The sequence below is a fragment of the Heterocephalus glaber genome, unplaced genomic scaffold (genome assembly GCF_053883595.1).
Source record: "Heterocephalus glaber isolate CG9 unplaced genomic scaffold, H.glaber_assembly_v1.0 deba00001608, whole genome shotgun sequence".
Classification (NCBI taxonomy): Eukaryota; Metazoa; Chordata; class Mammalia; order Rodentia; family Bathyergidae; genus Heterocephalus; species Heterocephalus glaber.
In genome coordinates, this window is record NW_028258379.1 from 200,029 (window position 1) to 219,597 (window position 19,569).

The 19,569-nt window shown below is 42.0% G+C and overlaps 1 protein-coding gene across 5 annotated transcripts in view; it reads left to right on the top strand.

Moving 5' to 3' along the window:
• The first annotated feature begins 739 nt into the window (after nt 1-739).
• Daam1 (dishevelled associated activator of morphogenesis 1) overlaps nt 740-19,569 on the top strand; it is a 171,008-nt gene continuing 152,178 nt past the window's right edge. For 3 of the 5 annotated variants that reach the window (XM_004837461.4, XM_004837462.4, XM_013067823.3), the window contains exons 1-2: nt 740-876; nt 13,977-14,020. The gene's annotated coding sequence lies outside the window, so the exon portion shown is untranslated. Of the gene's footprint in view, nt 1,019-13,976; nt 14,021-19,569 lie in introns of all 5 variants that reach the window. The other 2 variants (XM_087195188.1, XM_087195189.1) reach the window with 2 other exon arrangements.

The following is a 19,569-nucleotide window of genomic DNA, read 5'->3' on the forward strand; positions in this document are numbered from 1 at the left end:
GAAACAAAAGCCCGGCTGGGCGACAGCATTATCTCCGCCGCAGCAGGCAGCTCCGGGCGGAGGGCTGGGCCACGTCTCTCGAGTCTGTCACATCGCATTTTACTGATGACAGCCTCGTGTTCTGTCAGCTCTGCAGACCACGCCGCTCCGTCTCCGGGCTCCGTTGAATGGGGAGGGCAGAGAAGAGGAGGGAGCATTTAGCCAACTGTGGGGATGCACGGGGACCCCTCCTTGTCGCGGGCCGCGTCGCCTCGTCCTCAGGGATCCAGGGAAATACCAAGACCCTGTTTAACCCAGAAACCGGAGTCCTAGGAAGCAGCTGTTCTGCGTGGGGAGGACAGAGCGATGCTGAATCTTCTTTCCCCAGCTGGGGCCCAGCGAGCCCAGTCAGGGGTCAGAAGGACCTGGCTGTGGAGCAGGACCCCTCCCTGCCCCGGAGCCGACTAGAGGTCAAGTCAAAGGGCTCGACCACAGGGCGCCCTCCCTCAGGCCGGGAGTCCGCTGGACCACAGCGGGCAGCACTAGCCGAGAGGGCGGTGAGGGGCGGGGTGGGCCGGAGTGGGGCGGGGCCCTGAGGGGCGGGGAGGAGGAGGGGCATGGAGGTGGCGGGCTTCGTCGGGAAGTGTAGTTTCTCCGAGCTGTGGTGCGAGGCCGTCCAGCTCAGCCTGCCGGGTCGCGCCTACAACTCCCAGGAGCCTCCGGGCCCGCAGGGGAGTCCATGCGCAGTACTCGCCACATTCTATCCTATCGGGAGAGGAGAGGGTGATGTCACCTGCGAGTTGGTAACCTACGAGCTGCTGTGAAGGAAACTGTTTAACCGGATCCCATTGTACCCGGAGAGCAGAGCCGCCTTTCTAGCATGCGGGGGCTGCTCAGGTAAGGGGACACCCGTGTTGCCCGCCACGCACTTTCCTTGAGGGCCCAGCTGGCTGGGGCGCGGGTGGGCGTGCTCCCTTCCAGCCGGCGCCGGGTGTGCGGCGCGCCCTCCCGCTGCCTCCGAGGAGCTGCGGGCCAGCGGGTAAATATTAAACCCGTCCTTCAGGTTGGGTCTGGGTGGGAACAGCACCAAGACGCTCGGCTGCCGAGCGGGGTTTGGAAAATGGCTGCAGCCGGCGGGGAGCGGGCGTCCCCGAGGACGGGGTTCCCGCCTCCTTTCTCCCCGGGCGCCGGGCGTCGGGCTGGGTGTCCTGTCCGCCTCGGGCCGGCTCCCCGCCGCCTCGGGACGACCCCAAGGGATAACTGTAATTGGGCGGAGACGGAGCTGAAGGTTTCCAAAGAAGGACCGGGAAATGGGGCGTTGCAGAAGGACGAGGGGAGTTGGCGGACCACGGCGAGGGCAAGCAGCGCCGCAGAGCCCCTGCCCCGCGTCCTCCTCGGAGGCGCATCCCGGGTGCCCGCACGAATCGCGCCCTTGGCCGGGAGCACCTGGGCTGGGCGAGGCTCGCACCTCGGAGCCCCGGAACGGGGTGTCGGATGCTCTCAGGATAGGGCTTGCTGTGGGGAAGAAGCTGGATAATCGGGTTTACTCTGCCAGTGCCAAAAGCCAACTGCTTGTGATCGGCTTGACGTCTGATTGGAGAGGAGCGCCAGGCCCGGCAATCTAAAGTCCTCTGGATTTCCTTTCTTTCCCAGCTGACTCACTCGTTCATCAGATTCCGCTACGGCTCCCCGCACGTTGCTTATAATCAGGGTTTGGGATGTTCTGTCTCTCACCCCCATACAATATTTCATTGCGCTCAGGAATAGATTTTTGCACTCCATTCCTCACACACCCATCTCCACCCCCTGGAGAGCATCAGGAGCAAATATCACCCGTGACCGTATGGCTCTCATTGAACTGCTAGTTTCTTGAGATTCAAGCAGGACCCTGTGAATTGAAGCCGAGTTTGACTGCCTGACGAATTCTGTTGCTATGGCGACTCAGGCCTTCGGAATCCTAACTGCTAGTCCTGCAGTTCCGATTCGTTGTGGCTCTGCGGGCAGCTGGGAGGGCGTGGTCGGTGGGTGTGGTCAAGTGCTGGTCCCAGGCCCAGCTGTTCCCTCCTCCCCTCCTCATTCACAGCCGGGACCCTCCTCATTCGCTAGTAATTAGCTTGGACTTTGTTTTTGGACCCTTTCCCTTCTTGCGTGCCCATACTGCATCTCTCCATCGTCCTTCCTCCCTAAAACTAATGCTGTGGAATAGCGTGTGTGCGTGCGTGTGTGTGTGTGTGTCCCCGCGCAACTGGAGAGATCGCTCTCCCCTTATGGGGTACCTGCATCATTTCTGTAGCCAGCGCCAGTATTTCTTCAGAAGGGCGCTTTCCGCTATTCTGTATCAAGAGAGCCCACTGGTCACCAATAACAGTTCCCAATTTGCCCGAGATGCAATTGACTGGAAGTGATTAGGAGACAATTAGTAAGGGAAATTTGAAAGTCACTGCCATGCGTTGTGGTTCTGGTGAAATCTAAACACCAGCCTAGAAGATGCAGGTCTCAGAATGAAGGACAAGCTGGGAAGTAGGTCTTCCAGTAGTTCCTGCTTTGGCCTTACTGCCTTCCCTGTCTGAGGTTACTCCTTTACCTCCAGAACTTGTCTCCTCATTTGTAATGTGAGGAGAGGAATATAGTACAGGACTATAGTACAGGAATATAGTATAGTATCGTATCTCTTTTGATTCTAAAAGAGACCCTCCCACCCCACATAATCTGAAGGTGAGGGTTTAAACCCAGCTTCTAACATTGGGTTAATGTCTTCAAACCTTACTTATATGATAAAATAGCCTGGTTCTTCATAGCATTGCTTCAAAGTGGGCAGGGCAGCAGCTATATTATGATTTATACTGTTACTACCATTCCAGTCCTGGACTTAAAATTATATTTTTAGCCTTGGAAGTAATTGTTCAGATTTTTGCTTTTTTACAGATTCTTGGTGAGTGCAGTTATTTGTAACCTAATTACATTAAGTGTAGTTAAGCTATACAGAAATTTTGTTTTTCCCTGCTTGCATTTTGTACCAAGTACATTATCACAAAAGTTGCAGTGGGAGGAAGATATGTGCGTATGTGAGTGTCTGTGTACATGCATTCAAGTTTGGATAAATACTTGGGGATACTCTGTGCCTCAAGGTGCACACTCATCATTTTGTCGTAAGTAGATGGTTACATCCCCGTGAGGACACAAGACTAGAAATTATCACTATTTTATCTTAGCACTTATTATTAAAGGAAAATCTCCATTTATCCATCGATTTGTCTCCTTTACTAGATGATAAGCTTTTGGGGGGGCAGGGTCTTAGTCTTGTCTTCTCTGTCTCCCCAGCATTTAGAGCAGTGTTTGTCTATTTGTAGATGTTTAATAATTGTTTGTTGAATATTAGGTTTTAGAACTGTGGTTGGAGATATGAGTTCAGTATTCTTTCTCAGATAGTTCTCTCATCCACTGTTCACATTCCTTTTAGTTGTTGGTCAAAATTTCATTTTACCATAAATAGAAACTCTTTTAGCATAAAAGGTCTTCTGTGTGTCTGAAAGAGAGATGGATCTTGTAATTATTTGCTTTTGGAATACATTCATTCACATAGACTTTTTTTTTTTTTTTTGCTAGTATTGTCCCCAGATTTCTAGATTTCTACCAGTTGTACTCTCCTTAGCCCAGATAATTCTCTCATGAGGTGTATGATAGGAGAATAGAGAGACCAAGACCAAGATTCCTAGCGACTTTCCCAGCCCACCAATGGCTCCTAGAGGAGCTGAGAGACAAGAGTCCTACCCTCTGGGGTAGAGGTGTTCTCTAAGGATCGCTTGTCCTATGCCGGCTGATATGGGAGGAGGACATTTGTCCGATATGTGTAACATTGTTATCGTCCTGTAGTTGGAGCCTGTGTGTTTTCAGTAGTGTCAATTAGTGAGGAGGTGCGACAGTGAAGAGGCTAGCAGGTCACATCTTTGGGCCTTGTGTCCTTACAGGGGCTTCCTAAATAGGTGCCCAGGAATTTGAATCCTTTGAATCTGGGCTTTCTTAATTTGCGAACAGTTCTGGGTGTTAAGAATATGTGTCTGTGTGTGGTTTTATCTGAGCTACTTTGTTTAAAGGACTGCTTTTTAGTGTTTTTGCTATTCTCAGAGTAAATAAGATATTTACAAACAAAACAGTTAAGATGGAAAGTGTTTCATTTTGTAAATATTTTGGAAATGGTATAAAGAGTAGCTTTGGCTTGAGAATGTTGAGTCCTTCTGTAAAAACACTAAAAGTTACAGCTGTTGGATCAGAGGAAACAAGCTTTTCCAGCAGAATGTGGGACCATTGAGAGCCTTAGGTGTTTGGTTCAGGAAATAATCAACAAAGCTTATCGTTACTGTGGGGCCCTCCCTGGCTTCCAGCCATGCTCTGGTATTTCAGAGTGTTAAGTTTGTTCGTATACTGCAGAAAACAAACCAACTTAGCTTGGCAAACTTGTTTTCTGTCTAGAGGGGACCCCAGATACAGTGACTTTTCCTCTTTGGATGAGGAATGTGGACTATTGTCTCATTTTGGTATTACAGTTTCTTATTTGGTAATGTAGGAAATCTTATCAGTAAATATCTATCTTAAATATTACAACATCTGCTCTTAGGAATTTCCTTGAGAGCTCAGAATTTTCAGGCATCTGGTTGTACAGATCTGGTTTAAGAAATTGGTATGGAGGGCTGTTTCCGTGGCTTGGAGTATATCTAGTTGTAGAGCAGGCTGGGGTGGAGAGTACCACTTTTAAAGTTACATTAACTTCACAATGAACTTTTATGTACATTGTGCTCTTTACAGTGACCTAGGCTGCTGGTAGAGCCTGGACTAGAAGGATGGATCTGAAGTACTCCCACCTTCAAGATAACCACCTCATCAGCACCCTCTTCCCCAAAGAGGGACGGATGAATGACATGCAAGCAGATTTTGATGACCTACATTCCATTTCAGTACACTCTTTTTTGCAGGGAAAAAAATGAGTTTATATTTTTATTTTCTAGTGCCCTCTATGCCATTCCAGGAGCAGAGAACAGAGCATATCAGAGAGGATTTGCATCCATAGTGTCTAAAAGTATGTTAAATGTTGAATCCTAGGAGCACAATGATAGGTATACAAATTACCCCCACCTCAGTTTTATTATGGGTTTAGCAAATGCACCCTTAGCTTTGATGAGCTTCTTTTTCTTTTTTTTTTTGGTATGGGGGATCGAACTTGGGATCTTGTGGTTTTGAGTCAGGCAACAGAACCACTGAGCTAAATCCCCAGCCCCAATCTTCATTGATATTTAAGTGTTCCTGCTTTTTACCTCAGTCTGACTTTCTGCAGCAGTGACTCCTCTCATCTGGAATGTGCACCCTTCTGTGTGGCTGAATCTTGTACTTTCAGGTCCCAGCTCAGGTGCCATGGCTCCCAGGAGGCCTTCCCTGCCATATCCCTCAGTTTTCAACCCCCGTCCTCCTCAGAGCTCTTCCCCTGCCCACCCGACACTTAATGCGGTACTGACAGTGTATTCGAGGTGCTTCTCTTCTGCTGAGCTCTTTCTGATATTTTATGTGGGCTACATAATTAACTCCAAACTGTACAAGGTAGGTACTATTATCACCATTTTAGAGGTGAGAAAACTGAGGCATGGAGAAGTTAAGGAACTTAATGGAACTTAATGTCCTTACAGACTGGGTTAGGGACTTAGGGAGTCTAGTTCTATACACACTCTATCATTCCCTGGCTGGATTTGTTTTTTTTTTTTTTGGTATTGGGGATCGAACTCAGGACCTTTCGCTTTCGAGGCAGGTAGTGACACCACTGAACTAAATCCCCTGCCCTCCCTGGCCGGATTTGCAAGTGTTATTCTTTTTCCTCCAGCTTAAGTTGGGGGACTCACTACTTACTTCCTTTTCATGTCTTAATTTGGAGACAGTGCTGGATCAATAAATGCTGGGTTGATCAAGAGTAAAATTACTGGTTAATGAATACTTCCTTAGAGCCTGCATTTCTGAAACCAAAAATGTTACATGAGATTAAAAATGTTGTATCTGAGTATTTGAATAATAAAGCTGTTGAAGTTGCTTCTTTTTGCTGTCTGAAGGATGGGCAAATTAATTGAAAAGGGAAATGTTCTTATATTTCATCTCTAGGTCTGTGCGGAGCCTCTCCAGCTTTAGACTCTGTTGAGATAACTTTTCACTAGGTTGAGTCCCTCATCTGGTAAAAGGCCTCACCCAGAAAAGGCCCACGGAAGCTTGCATTGAAAGTGAAGGGACCTATAATTTCTCAGCTTCCCTCCCTCTTAACATAAATTGTGAAAGCTCCTTTGAAAAGAAAATAATGAAAGCTTGAGCAGTAGTCAGACATGTTAATTTGATATTGGGCATCCTTGGATATTAAAATAAGTTTTTTTTCCTTTCACTTCAGAAAGACTTATTTATTATTACATTGTAGTAAGTTTGGTGCCAAAATATGATTTTTTAAAATCATAGCCACCATTGTGAATTAAATATGGAAAACTAGGGAAGGAAGCAAGTTTAATTTCCAATGCAGTTGGTGTGATTTCCTGACTTACAAGAGATCTTTTCCTTTTGGCTTAAAACTGAATATTGTGCCTCTTTGAAAATATTTAATAAAGACAATCAACTAAAACAGAAACTGGTAATTTAGGGGAATAATAGGAAATCTGTGCCATAACAACACATTCTCAGCAAGAGAAAATGAAAACAGAAAAGCTTGTTAGCCATTAAGGTATTCAAACCTGATGTTCATTCCACAGACATTGATTTCATAACCCCATACATTTTGTTACACTTCCTAAGTATGTCATTCACCTTTAGTAATAACCTGAGCTCATTCTGTACTATAAATTGCATCGAGAGTGGAGTTGAAGGTTACCTGTGTTTCTGCCAGGCACACAACAATTAAGGTCACCTATTAAACTGGCCTTTATCTTTTTCATTTCTGAAGAAAATATCTGCAGTGCACTTGGCAAACATTGCCAATCTGATGGATTCTGAATTTGGATTTACAAGAATAGTTAGTCTAGATCCTACCTCTGAGCATTGTTGGAGTAATGCAGATACCTACCTTTTGTTTCCTGGGATGGACTCTTACAGTCTGGCTTGTTCGCTAGGGTCTATCTGGTGGTGACTTACAAACCAGGTCAAGGGTGGGGTTTGCTTCTTGGTTTGGAGCCACAAATTGCACATGTTCCTGTAGTCAGCTAGCTGGCTTCCTTTCCTCTCTTCTCTCTCTCTCTCTCTCTCTCTCTCTCTCTCTCTCTCTCTCTCTGTCTCTCCGTCTCCTTTCTTTTTTCTCTTTTCTCTCTCCTTCCCCACCCCTCCCTCTTTCCCTCCTTCTTCCTCATACTCTTGCCCATGGAGGAGACTAGATGGTACATTGTACATGTATCAGTGCACAGTCAGCACTACTAGAGACAAAATAAGGTATATTGTGAAATGAATTGGTAGGGATTTTAACTTCTTCAGATCCCATAACCTTTAGGCAACAGTTTGCCAGTGCTTTGCTGAGGAACTATATGACTCTGACAGATGTCCTTCTGCAAAGATTGGGTCAGGACTAGGGGCATCTTCCTAGAAGAATAGATGTCAACGTTTTGTTTCCTGCATAAAGCTCCTGCAAATTTGTACCTGAGAACAGGGGTCAGCACCATTCACCAAATGAGATGATTGTTTATTTGTATCCAGGCTTATTTGGTTCATAGAGATTTGATAAAACTAAGAACTGAAATGTGTAGACACAAGTTAGGGCTTGCAGTTCTGTAACAAAGGTGTTAGATTAGAGACCCACCTAAAGCCTGAGAAATTGTTACAGAACTTTACTATAAGTAATTAAAGGAAATGCCGGGGTGTGTGGGGGGTGACTCATGCCTGTAATCCCAGCTATGTGGGAGGCTGAGGCAAGAGGATTGCAAGTTTGAGGCCAGCCCTCAAGGCCAATTTAGGAAAGCCCTGTCTCAAAATAAAAAAATCATTAAAAGAGCTGGGCATGTAGCTTACGGAGGAGCACCCCTGGGTTCAGTCCCCAGTATTGAGGGGCGGGGTAGGGCAGGGAAGAAGGACAAATAAACCGTTTGCTGCATTCTCTACTCTTGAGAGTTGGTGAAAGTGTGGATACTGAAAATGTTACACAGTTCTGTTCCAGACAACCATTTAGATTTTGTTTTTAAAATAGAGCTACAGATGCAGTAACCCAGTAGTAGTGGCTGCTACTTGATTTAGGATGATGGTGGCAAACAACAGTGACATTTCTGTTTCTTCCTCGTTCTGTTTGTGCAGCAGTCATGTTTGCATTAGAGCCCCCCACCCCCATTGCTCAGCACTCAATTGTAATTTGAAGTAAAAGTCAGAAAGGATGGAGAATAAGTAAATGCTTGGAATTGAAGCCAATGGCTGAGATTTACTGCAGCATGTTCTCAGGTTAAATGAATAGGTCTGTTTTTATAGTTTCATATTTTTAAAACCAAGAGGAGAGAGCGGATTGGACTAGAACAACTTTATGACCCACTTAGGGCTTGAGATTCTATGACTGGGTAATACTTCTATCCTCAGAAGTTCTAGAAACTGTGGCAAGAGACTGCCTTGTCCATGACATTTTCTGCTAAAGGGTTGATTAAATAAATAAATAAATATATATATACACATATATATATGTGTATATATATATATGTATATATATAATTTTTAAAATTTTGCACAGTTCCTTCCCAGGCAGTGAGGAAGTTCCCTTTCTTCCATACCTAGCCTTTTCGTGACATACTCCCTGGTTTGTAATTGGCTAGCTGTGCCCTAGGCCTCCTGGGGTGGGGACCAGGGCAGGTAGCTGTCCCTGGACAGCAGGTTGCTTATCTTGTCACTGACCTTAATCCTCCAGCTCAGAGAAGGGAGCTGAGTGGCAGCAGAACAAGGCCCACGTTTGGATTCTCCAATGCTCAAGTTGTTTTTCTGATGGAACAAGTTGAAGGAAGTAGACAAGGGAGGACAGGAGGAGGACTGAGGGAGTTGCTGGGTTTCATTTATCTTATCACTCATTTTCCTCTGGTTTGCCTTTGTTTATACTATGTCTTCAGGCCAGGAATTCCTCCAGCAAAAAGCATGCATACTCACAAGGATACTCATATCTGGGCTTCCTTCTTGTGTTTCCATTTTCTGATTTGGCTTCCTTCTCCTCAGTTTGACCTGAAGGAGGACTAGAGGTATTTAATGTGTTTAGCGTTTCTGTGGTGTGGGATGGAGATCTTAAAGCACCGCATTAGGGCCAACACGTTAATGATTTTTCTGATGGAGCAAAAGAATAATGCCAAATAGGTTTAAATTTAACATTTATGTATAGCTTATGTTTTGTGGAGAGTTTAGCCATGAAGGTTTGCTACCTTGAATGGAATCTCTTCACTTATCGGTTGGTACTTTGCAGTTATGCAGAGGAAAAAGGAATGCCAGTTGATTTTAGGTTCAGGCAGTTCCTTTACATTTCCTTGGCCTCTGTTTCTCATCTTTGAAATAAGAATATTCACATAGAAGAAGCTACTGTTTGTGTAAAAATTCTAAATTTTTAGGAGAACAGTATCATCTTAAAATAATGGCCTCACATGTGTGGTTTTGTGTAGTATTGTTGTAATGTGCACTGGGTTTCCCTGAAAGGGAGATTGGTGAGGGGTGACTGTGTGTTCCCATCCAGAGTTTCCAGCCCTGGCCAACCTGGGCACGGTGTACCTGAGATCCCCCACATCTGATGCCCTGTCTCTTCACTCAACAGCCCAGAAGGACTGTGGGATATGAGAGGAGGCCAGACAGTGTCTTTTGGTGGTCATTCCACTATGTTTAAATTGATGTTCTCTTTAAACCAGAGCTTGGCCAGCACAGTATTGTTTTTAGGAATGGAATGGTTTTAGCGAGCGTTTATACGCTGATGTGTCAGATCTCACCATACCCAATGCCTCATGCACAGTCACTTAGGTTATGAGTTTTTTTTCTTGTTGTTTCATTTTTTACATCCTTGGTACTCAAAGGCACTGAGTTTTTGATTCTTATTTTAAGTCAAATTAAATTGGGATGAGAGTCTGTTCAAAGGTTTTCAGCAGAGGCCTGGAAAATGACCCATTCTCATTGTAATTTGTGGTTTTTCAACTTCAGCACTGTTGAAACTTGGGACTGTTTCTTTGTTGTCAGGGACTGTGCTGTGCACTGGGGGCTGTGTAGCAGCATCCCTGACCCCTCTCCCCAGATGCTCCGAGTACCCCTCCTCTAGTTGTAACAACCAAAAATGTCTTCAGGCATTGCCAGATGTGTCCTGGGGAGCAAAACTGTCCTGGTTGAGAGCCAGTTGACAGACTTTGGATGGCCTGAGAACTGTAAACATTGAACCAGGCTTGCATATTTAGAAATAAATTGGATTTCATTTAGGGAGCTTAACTACCCTGCTGTTTTTATTTATTTGGGCAGTTGGTTAGAGAAAGGTAAAGGTCAGTGGATTAGACCCTTTGGGGTCACTTCTCCATTCTTCCGTGACCATAGCCTGGGAGGCCAGCCACATTTTAAGGGTTCATCCTTGGTCACAACAGGGGACTATGTGAGAGAGACCCTGATGTTGTATCAGGACTGGCCCACAGGAGCTCATGGATAAATAACTCTGAAGCCCATGGCCTGGCTGCTAGGTTAGAAATATTATCTCTGGATGAGGATGATGGCTTTAGGGAAGAGAAAGGCCAGCTCTGCCATTATTGCCAAGGGCCAAAATGCTTTTAAAAAAAAGCTTTACCCTTTAAAAAAATGAGTTTATCTCCAATTAGCAGTGTGGGAAGAACACTGAAAAAGATGAACAGAGTGATATTCCATTTCGTTTTTCTTCCTCAGACAACAATGTCTTTTAAACTTGACTCAGGTTGGGCTTTGACAGTGCTCAAACTTGCCTCTTCTCAAACTTTACGTACAAAGTGAAAATGCTATTTGTAAGACTTTCTAGTTAACCAACCCAAGTTCTTTTCCTGAATCAAATAATGAAAAGACAATGCTTCTGGAGGCATTTTCAGTTAAAACACAACCGAAGTTCCTTCTTGGAGGGAGAGGCAAGACCCCTGGGGAAACCCTCAACCCTTGGCCAGAGCTGCTGTGTCTGGTATCTTCCTCTCCATGGTAGATATAAAGAGATGCTTGGGGGTGCTGATTAGTAGATCTGGGATCAGAACCTCATTTCAAATAATTCTCACATTCAACCAGGGCTAAAAACCTGGGAAGATCTGGGTATGGAAAGTGTGGAGATCATCACCGATGTGTGTTGGGGCTGGCTGCCTGGCTGGTTTAATGCCCAGCCGATTTTAAAATATTGCCCCTATTTCATGTGGGTATTAAAAAAATTGGAATTTTGAATTGCTGGAAAGGTCTTTTACATGTGGTATAGTGTACATTATTTAATATACTTCCAACAAGCTTGAAGGTTGAAGCTTTGTTGTATTTTGGCAGGTTTAACTGGAAAACCTCTAACCCTATGGAAGTTACCCTTCCTTCAAGATGCCTCCCTGGGAGGATTCCATGTGCATTTTAGCCTGTTGTCTAAAAGAAGATGAAACAGAAACCACCCAGTCACAAATAGGCAACACCAGGAGCCTCCCTGAGACAAAGAGTGGATGGGAGTACTACTGGTGAATGTGCTTTTTAGCTTCTGTTCTGAAGAGCAATCTAAAACAATGGAGAAGGGTTATGTCTAACGGGCTCTGTTAGCTTCCTGTCAGACTCTACTCTGGCTTTGCTAAAGTGGAATTGGTTTGTTTACTGCCTTTTTTTCTTGAGCCAAAGCTGTGTGTAAACACCTCATCCCCATGGGGCTTCTCGTTCTCGGCCCAGAGTTGTGACCAAGGGGAGGGGAGAGAATAAAAAGGCCTATTTATTTATTTTTAATTTTCATTTTTTCAATTTTTGTATCAGTATATGTTTGCAGTACATAATGATTACATCCCTTGTAGGGAGTTGTACGTATGCATAACCCATCTTGATTCTCTTTTTCATCCCCTTCTTCCCTCTCTCCCCCATCTTTTCATCCCCTTTCACTGTACAAAAGTTCTGTCTCCATGTATCCTATTATTTTTCTTTTATTTTGTTCTTTATTTACATCTGCGGTTCCTCGTAACAAATAAAACCATGAGATATTTAAGCTTGTGTGTTTGACTTCACTTAACATTATGGTCTCAAGGTTCATCCATTTTCCTACAAATGATTCAAATTTGTGTTTCTTTATGGTAGAGAAGTGCTCCATTGTGTATACATACCATAGTTTCTTTGTCCATTCACCTGTTGATGGGCATCTGGGCTGTTTCCAAGATTTAGCTATTACAAATTGTGCTGCTGTAAACATGAGTGTACATGTATCGCTTTTAACTCTTTCAGGAAGATACCAAGGAAGGGAATAGCTGGGTTGAATGGAATTTCTAGTTTTAGTTTTTTGAGGAATCTCCATACTGATTTCTGTAGTGGTTGTACTAGTTTACATTCCTACCAGCAGTGAAGAAGGGATCCTTTTTTTGCCCCGCAGCTTCTCCAGTATTTGTTGTTTGATTTCTTCATGGTAGCCGTTCTTTCTAGGGTAAGATGGAATCTCAGTGTTGTTTGAATTTAGTTTTCTCTAATAGCCAGAGATGTTGAACTTTTTTTTTTTTTTTGGTACCGGGGATTGAACTCGGGTCCTTGTGCTTTCGAGGCAGGCAGGGGAACCACTGAGCTAAATCCCCGGCCCTGTTGAACTTTTTTTTCATGTATTTATTGGCCATTTGTACTTTTTCTGAGAAGTATTTATAAGGTAGAATTTTAAACCCAGAGTTTTAGGAAGCTACATAGGGCAAGGAAATGACTCTTAAGAAAATACCCTGAGTAATACATGAACCAACCTGTAGCTATGGAAGCAATACCTTAAAACACCATTCATTTGTTCATTTTATAAAACATAGTTTTAGTGTTAGGTGTAGGTATTTCAGAATGCTGTTTTATGTTCTTAGAGAATTGTCCCTCATTTTTACTTTGGACTACAGGAGTCTTGTTCTATATAGTTAAAGGGCAGATCATCCACTGTTTTCATTGTCTGAAGTAAACAGATTACCTCGTCGCAATGCGAGGCTCTTTGCTTTCAATGCAAGTGGTTTCTTCATATTTTGCTTGTTTGGAACATCTCAGTCTTTTCAAAGCAAGGTTTACAGTACCAGTAATAGGATAATGCACTCTACACACCAATCTAGTTTTTTCAATATGTGTTATACTTATGGTTAAATAGTCTACCTTCACTTCTTTTCTTCTGAAATGCTGATTTTTGAGTCTCAGACTGCCAAGGTTTTCTAGTACTAGAGAAATTTGTTAGCATGACATAATATTAAAGAAAAAAAGTGAAATAGTTAAAAAAAAGAGATACAAGGTTTATTCTGGAAGCAGTAGTAATGGTTATACAATTTATGAATATGCTAAGAACCACTGATCTGAACATTTTATATGGATGAATTTTATATGTAAATTGTATCTCAAAAATCTATTATAAAAACACTAAAAAGAAGCAGACTAAGTAGAATTGTAGAAACAGATTTTTTAGACCTGAGACATATTACATTTCCATTTGTTATCTATATGTACACCTCACTTTTTCCTGCAAACAGATGTATAACAGACAAAAACGTCTCAGTTTTTCCTCTAAACAAATGTATAACATGGACAAATGATGGTTACAGCAATAGTAACTTCATTAAATTAAAATAGTGACTTTATTAAAAATAGTAATAGTTTCTTAATATTTATAAATCACCTAAAATATGGAAAACTTTGTTATCAAGAAATTTTGTTCTAGTGGGATCTGGCTTGTATTTTTTTCATGCCTCTAATCATGAGCTTGGGTGTTAGAGGATGAAAGGCTTTGTTCTGTTTTATACCTGCTGTGATGATAATCTATGATGTTGGTAATGCATTTGGCTGAGACACAATTTGCTGTAAACATGTTCCATTTGCTTATTTTGCAGGACTTTTCTGCTGTAGAAACTGTCGCACTATGAAAAGCATTCAGGTATGAACTCTTGACTATAAAACTGTATGTGTGGATAAAAAATGTTTCATTTATCAGGGACTATGTTGAGCTCAGAAGTTCTCAAATTTGGATGCATGGTCATCTGAGAAACACTGCATTAAAAGCTAAATTGCTGGGTATTTCAATGCTTCCTTTGTGCTGGTGGAATCACAAACCGTGAGCACAGGTAGGCCTTGAGATACTGCAGAGATGTTCATTCACCAGATGTCACCCAGTTGTATTGGCTCTATGGCTGCACATGACTTAGCACAAACTCAAAACACCAGCAGGCGGGATTCTGGGCAGGCCACATTCTTTGCTCTTGTTTCAGCAAGCTGGAATCCAGGTGTCAGGACCCAAGGCTGTGCTGCTTTTTTTTTTTTTTTTCCTCCCCAGTACCAGGGATCGAACTCAGGACCTTGTGCTTGTGAGGCAGGCACAGCACCACTGAGCTAAATCCCCGGCCCTCAAGGCTGTGCTTCTTAATGGGGGTTTAGAGGCTTCTTTTAAGCTTGCTAGTTGTTGTCAGAATGTATTTCCTCATGACTCTAGAACTAAAGACTACTTTTAGCTCCTAGAGACCACCTGCATTTCATGCCATGTGCACCTACTTTAGCAGTTCTCAGTGAGGGTGTTTGCTTTCTTCCTCACCTGCATGAACACATCTGTCTTTTCTGCAACAGCCAGAGAAAAAGCTGAGATGAAAGGCTTACCTGATTAGGTCAGGCCCACCTAGGAGGATCTTGCTTTGAATATAAATAACATAATCATTGGAGTGATAGCTAATCATGGTCACAGCTTCCACCAACTTCCATCATGAGGGCAAGGGCAATGGGCTTCATTTAAAGTTTTGCCTCTCAACCCTAGTAGCACAAGTGATGCCTGTGTTCTCTTGGTGGTTATTAAAATGAAAACACAAAATTAAAATATCATCCAAAGGGATGGAACCTCACAGATGTACTTCTGGCCTCCTTCTGCCTTCCCCTTCTGCCTCACCTTCAGCCTTATAGCTTCCTTTTGTTACTTTTCTTTTAAGTAGTGTGAAAATGGTTGAAAAAAAATGTTTTATTGTTTAGCAGTTCCTATACACAGTAGGGAGACTAATACAGCGAGACTAAGAATCCTTCATGTCCCCACAGCTTATACCACTTGTTGATTCATGGTTACTCTTTTGTCTCTACCCTCAATTCTTGGATTATCTTACAACAAGCTATAGATATCATATATATATTTAGCTAAGTGGTTCCAGAGCCTGCCTCGAAAGCTCAAGGTCCTGAGTTCGATCCCCGGTACCAAAAAAAAAAATTGAAATTATGAAATAATTGCTTTTTTACAGTGGGATTTTGTTAGTTACAATATTTTATATCTGTAGGTTCTGCAAAAACATGAGCTTTGTCCTCCAAGAACATGATAGATATTTTAAATCTGTATCCTAGGAATATGCTACTTTTAAAAAACATTTGTATTGTTTTAAAAGAATAATTTTATATAGTTGTCACTGAAAGAAAATAAAATAAGTTATCTGATTTAAATTTCATTTTGGAAGAAAAGATACCCATTGGTTGAGATAAGTGAGGACACGGTAAGTTAGAAAGGAAGACAGCATACTTTTCTGGAGAGGACCAGCTAGTAAGTATTGCACCCCTGCTCACCATGCTGTCCTGGCTGTTTATCCTGCCCTTACAGTGCCGAAGTGCCATAGAAAACGTGTAAACCAGTGGGTTGGACAGTGTGTAAACAATAGCTGGATCTGGTCTCACTTTGGAAAAGTTACTTTGTGAATAGTTGAACTTACGTTTAATACATAGATAATGTTTTATATATAATTAGGAATACTTAACAGCAGGGCCTTTAATGAAAACATTATAGACTTTAGAAAATGTTTTATCACCATATAAAAATGTCATCTATCCACATTTGTTTGTTTTTTGAGACAGGGTTTTGATATGCAGCCCAAGCTGGCCTTTTGAGTTTCCCATACAAGTGTGTGCCACCACGCCTAGCTTAATAATTCAAAAGAAAAATACCTCAGACTAATCTAATTTGGCAGTGTTTCAGTATGAGAATGTGCATCTATGCACATAGTTGCAAGGGCTGGTTTGTGGGAGATGAGGAGGAAGAGAGAGAGAGAGACAGACAGACAGACAGATGTCCTAACACAGAAGTCCTGAGACTTGCTTTTAACCAGAAAGTGTCTATATTGTGTGGAAATGGAGAACCTAAAGAGATTCTCTCCAACTTCTCTTCAGTGTAAGATTGGGCGATTCACGTTGTCTTTCCGTGGTTCAGGTATTTTAACTATAAAATTGGATACTTATACTTTGTTATGACTTGTGTCTAGATGTCCCCCTAAACCTCATGTGGTCATAGGTGGGGCTTTTCAGAGGTAGCTGGATCTAGGATATGTAATGCTGGGATTAAGGATGTGATGCTAGGATTGATTCACAGTATGATGCTAGGATTAAGGGTGCCCCACCCTGGGTGTGAGTGCTACCCACCCTAAGGGTATATAGCCTGGATAAAATATGAGGGACAGAAAGAGTTTTGTCACCTGTCGCTTGTCGCTTGCTGCTTGCTGCCTTCTGCCTGCCATGGACTTTGTCCTCTGTGATGCCACTCTGCCTTGGAGCCTGCCACCTGTGGACTGAAACCTCTACAGACTGAATTAAAATAAGCCTTTCCTCCTTTAACTTTGGGTGTCAGGTATTTTGTCTCAGCAAGGAGAAAAGAAACTAAGACACACTTATTTCACTCTTACTCCAATAAATATTTATAAGTAAATGGGAGAGAAGATTTGAGTTTGTAGAATACAAGGTGTTCCTTGCAGGAGCTCATTAGGATCAAACTACTTGGAGGGGAAGGCTGGCAGGAAATATGGATCCCTGACCTGATGATGATTCCACTTAGAATCTTCTGGCTTTATGGAAGTGCAAAAGCAATTTACATTCAGTAGAAACTGAACTTTGAATTTAGAATTTTGGTCTTTTCCCAAGCTAGCAATCTGTGGTGTAATATTGTGGTATTGCTGGGTAGCAGCAGTGAGTCGCATGATCCTGAGGGGGGGAACAAGCTACACTTATGTTGTGCTGTGTTGCTGATCTATGGTGTTGGGTAGGTTAATTTTAGTGAATAAATTTTAGCTTACATTATTCTCAGCTTACCAAGGGTTTATTGGGACATAACTTTATCATAAGTGAAGGAGTGGCTACGTAGGAAATCAAGTCTCATATCCTAAATTTTTTGGCAGTTCAGTTTCTGTTATTTTCAGTTGTATTTAAGGTGAAATAGTAGACTTAACAGTGAAAGTAAAATCTTGACTGGGTTTGTTTGGTTGACTTGGTAATACTCATTTGTCATAGCTCACCTTTGTTTTAAAATATAATTTGATTAATTAGACCCTTAGCTTCATTTTTATTAGTGTTATGGCTTATAGGCAGAATCTGATCTATTTGTAGTTAGATGCTAAAGAATAATTTTCAGAGTTGAAAAATAAAATTCTCAGAATTGTGAAATAAGTACATGCCAACAACTTTTATTAACTCACTGATTAATGAGGGAACCAGGAAAATGTTAGGACCAATTCACAGGAGATTTTGAAGAACAGATATGTATATATGTCTGCCTGTTTATTTATCTATCTTTCTGTCATCTATCCACAGTCAGAAGTGCTGAAATAAATCAGAAATGCTGGTATATACAAAACTGGTTAATATCCTAAAGGGCCATTAAATGCTGTGTATATGTTAGGTGTGCAAAGCAGCTGGATCATTAGCAGACAAAATTCACTGGCTTTGTTAACTGTACTTTTTACCAGTTATCCCTATCCCTATAGAGCTATGAAATAGATTGGTCCGGCAGGTTCTCAAACTTGTCAGTTTCAAGAATTTTTGACTCTACAAAAATTGAAGACCTCAAAGAGATTTGTTTGTGTAATATATGTTATCATATCAGAAATCAGAATTGACAAACCTTAAAACTATTCACTTATTCATTTAGATACTATAAATAATGAAAGCTGTTTTGTCATCCAAGTGATGATTTCATCATGAGTACTGCAGCATCTGAGAGAATGAAATAACATCTTAATGTTATTATGAAATTAGTTTTGAACTCACAAACATGCTGAAAAAGTCTGTGACTCTCTAAGACATGCAGAACGCACTCCTTAAGACCATCAGCTTAACTGAAAACAAAATGTCAAAGATCGAATCTGCATGGTCTGCTAAACCGTAGAGAGCACTCCCTGGAGAAGATACTCAGTCATCTCTTTGGCCACTTCTTTTTTTTTTTGGTACTGGGGAACGAACTCAGGACCTTGTGGTTGCCAGCCAGGCACAGTACTACTGAGCCAAATCCCTGGCCCTCTTTGGCCACTTCTGAATCTTGGGTATTTTCTTGACAGTAGTCCCTTCTCTGGGAAATGTTGTCCTGCCCATGATGGGGGAATTTTTAAGGCCATTCTGAAACTAAATGAGAATCTTATTTTTCATTTTAGTTATAAAATTAGTAGATTTACAGTGGGAGAAAATGAAAAGATAGAGTTAAGATACACAAAAATAAAAAAAAATTCTATGTAGTGTAAAACTATTTTTGATTACATATTATCTGCACTCTTTTGTATCCTTCCCCCAATTAAATGTTGTTATAGCATGCTTCATGTTGCTAAAACTCTTAGCAAACTTCTTAGGTGACTGTCTCCTTTTTATGCCTGGTACAGGATAATCGTTTAACCAGTGTTTTTCCATGAAGATTATTATAAACACTTTTCAAGTTTTAGATTATTTTTTCAGGATAAATTTTTAGGAATGAAATAAAAGGGACAAAAAGTTGATAATTTTGGATTTTTTTCTATGTTTGATAAGTGCTACTAAATTGTCCTCCAGGGAAGTTTGGCCAGTTTGTATTGTGAACTGGGAGAGCATCTTTCACATTACCAGTGCCTGTATGCATGTTACTGTCTTACACTTCCCTGTGATTGAACAACTGGCAAACACTAGCATATTGTGTGGGGTTTTTTTGTTTTTTTTTTTATTAAATTCTTTTATTGGTACATTGTAGGTATACAACACAATTACATTTCTCACTGGGAATTGTACCTTTACGTAATGCATCTTGGTTCTTATTTTTTCCCCATTCCTAGCCCTCCCTTCATGCCCTCCACCCTTCCCTATTTACAAAGACTTTATTTCCATTTTTTCCATTTCTCATCATTTTTCCTTTCCCTTCTTTCCTTTCCCCTGCCCCTCCCAATACCCCTACCCCTACCCCTTTGGACCTTTTCTTCCTATTTTGCATTATCGATTATTCATTGTAATCATTGGTACATTTTAGGTATACAATATAATGACATTCATCATTGGAAATTTGCACCTTTACATAGTCTCTCTTGGTTCTTATTTTTCAGCCTTGCCCAGCCATCCCTTCAACCCCTCCATTCCTCCTTGTTTACAAAGATTTTGTTCCTATTTTTCCATTTTCTCATATTAATCCCATTCCCTTCTATCCTTTCCCCTAGCCTTCCCACTTCCTTCCCCTTTGCCCCTTTTCTT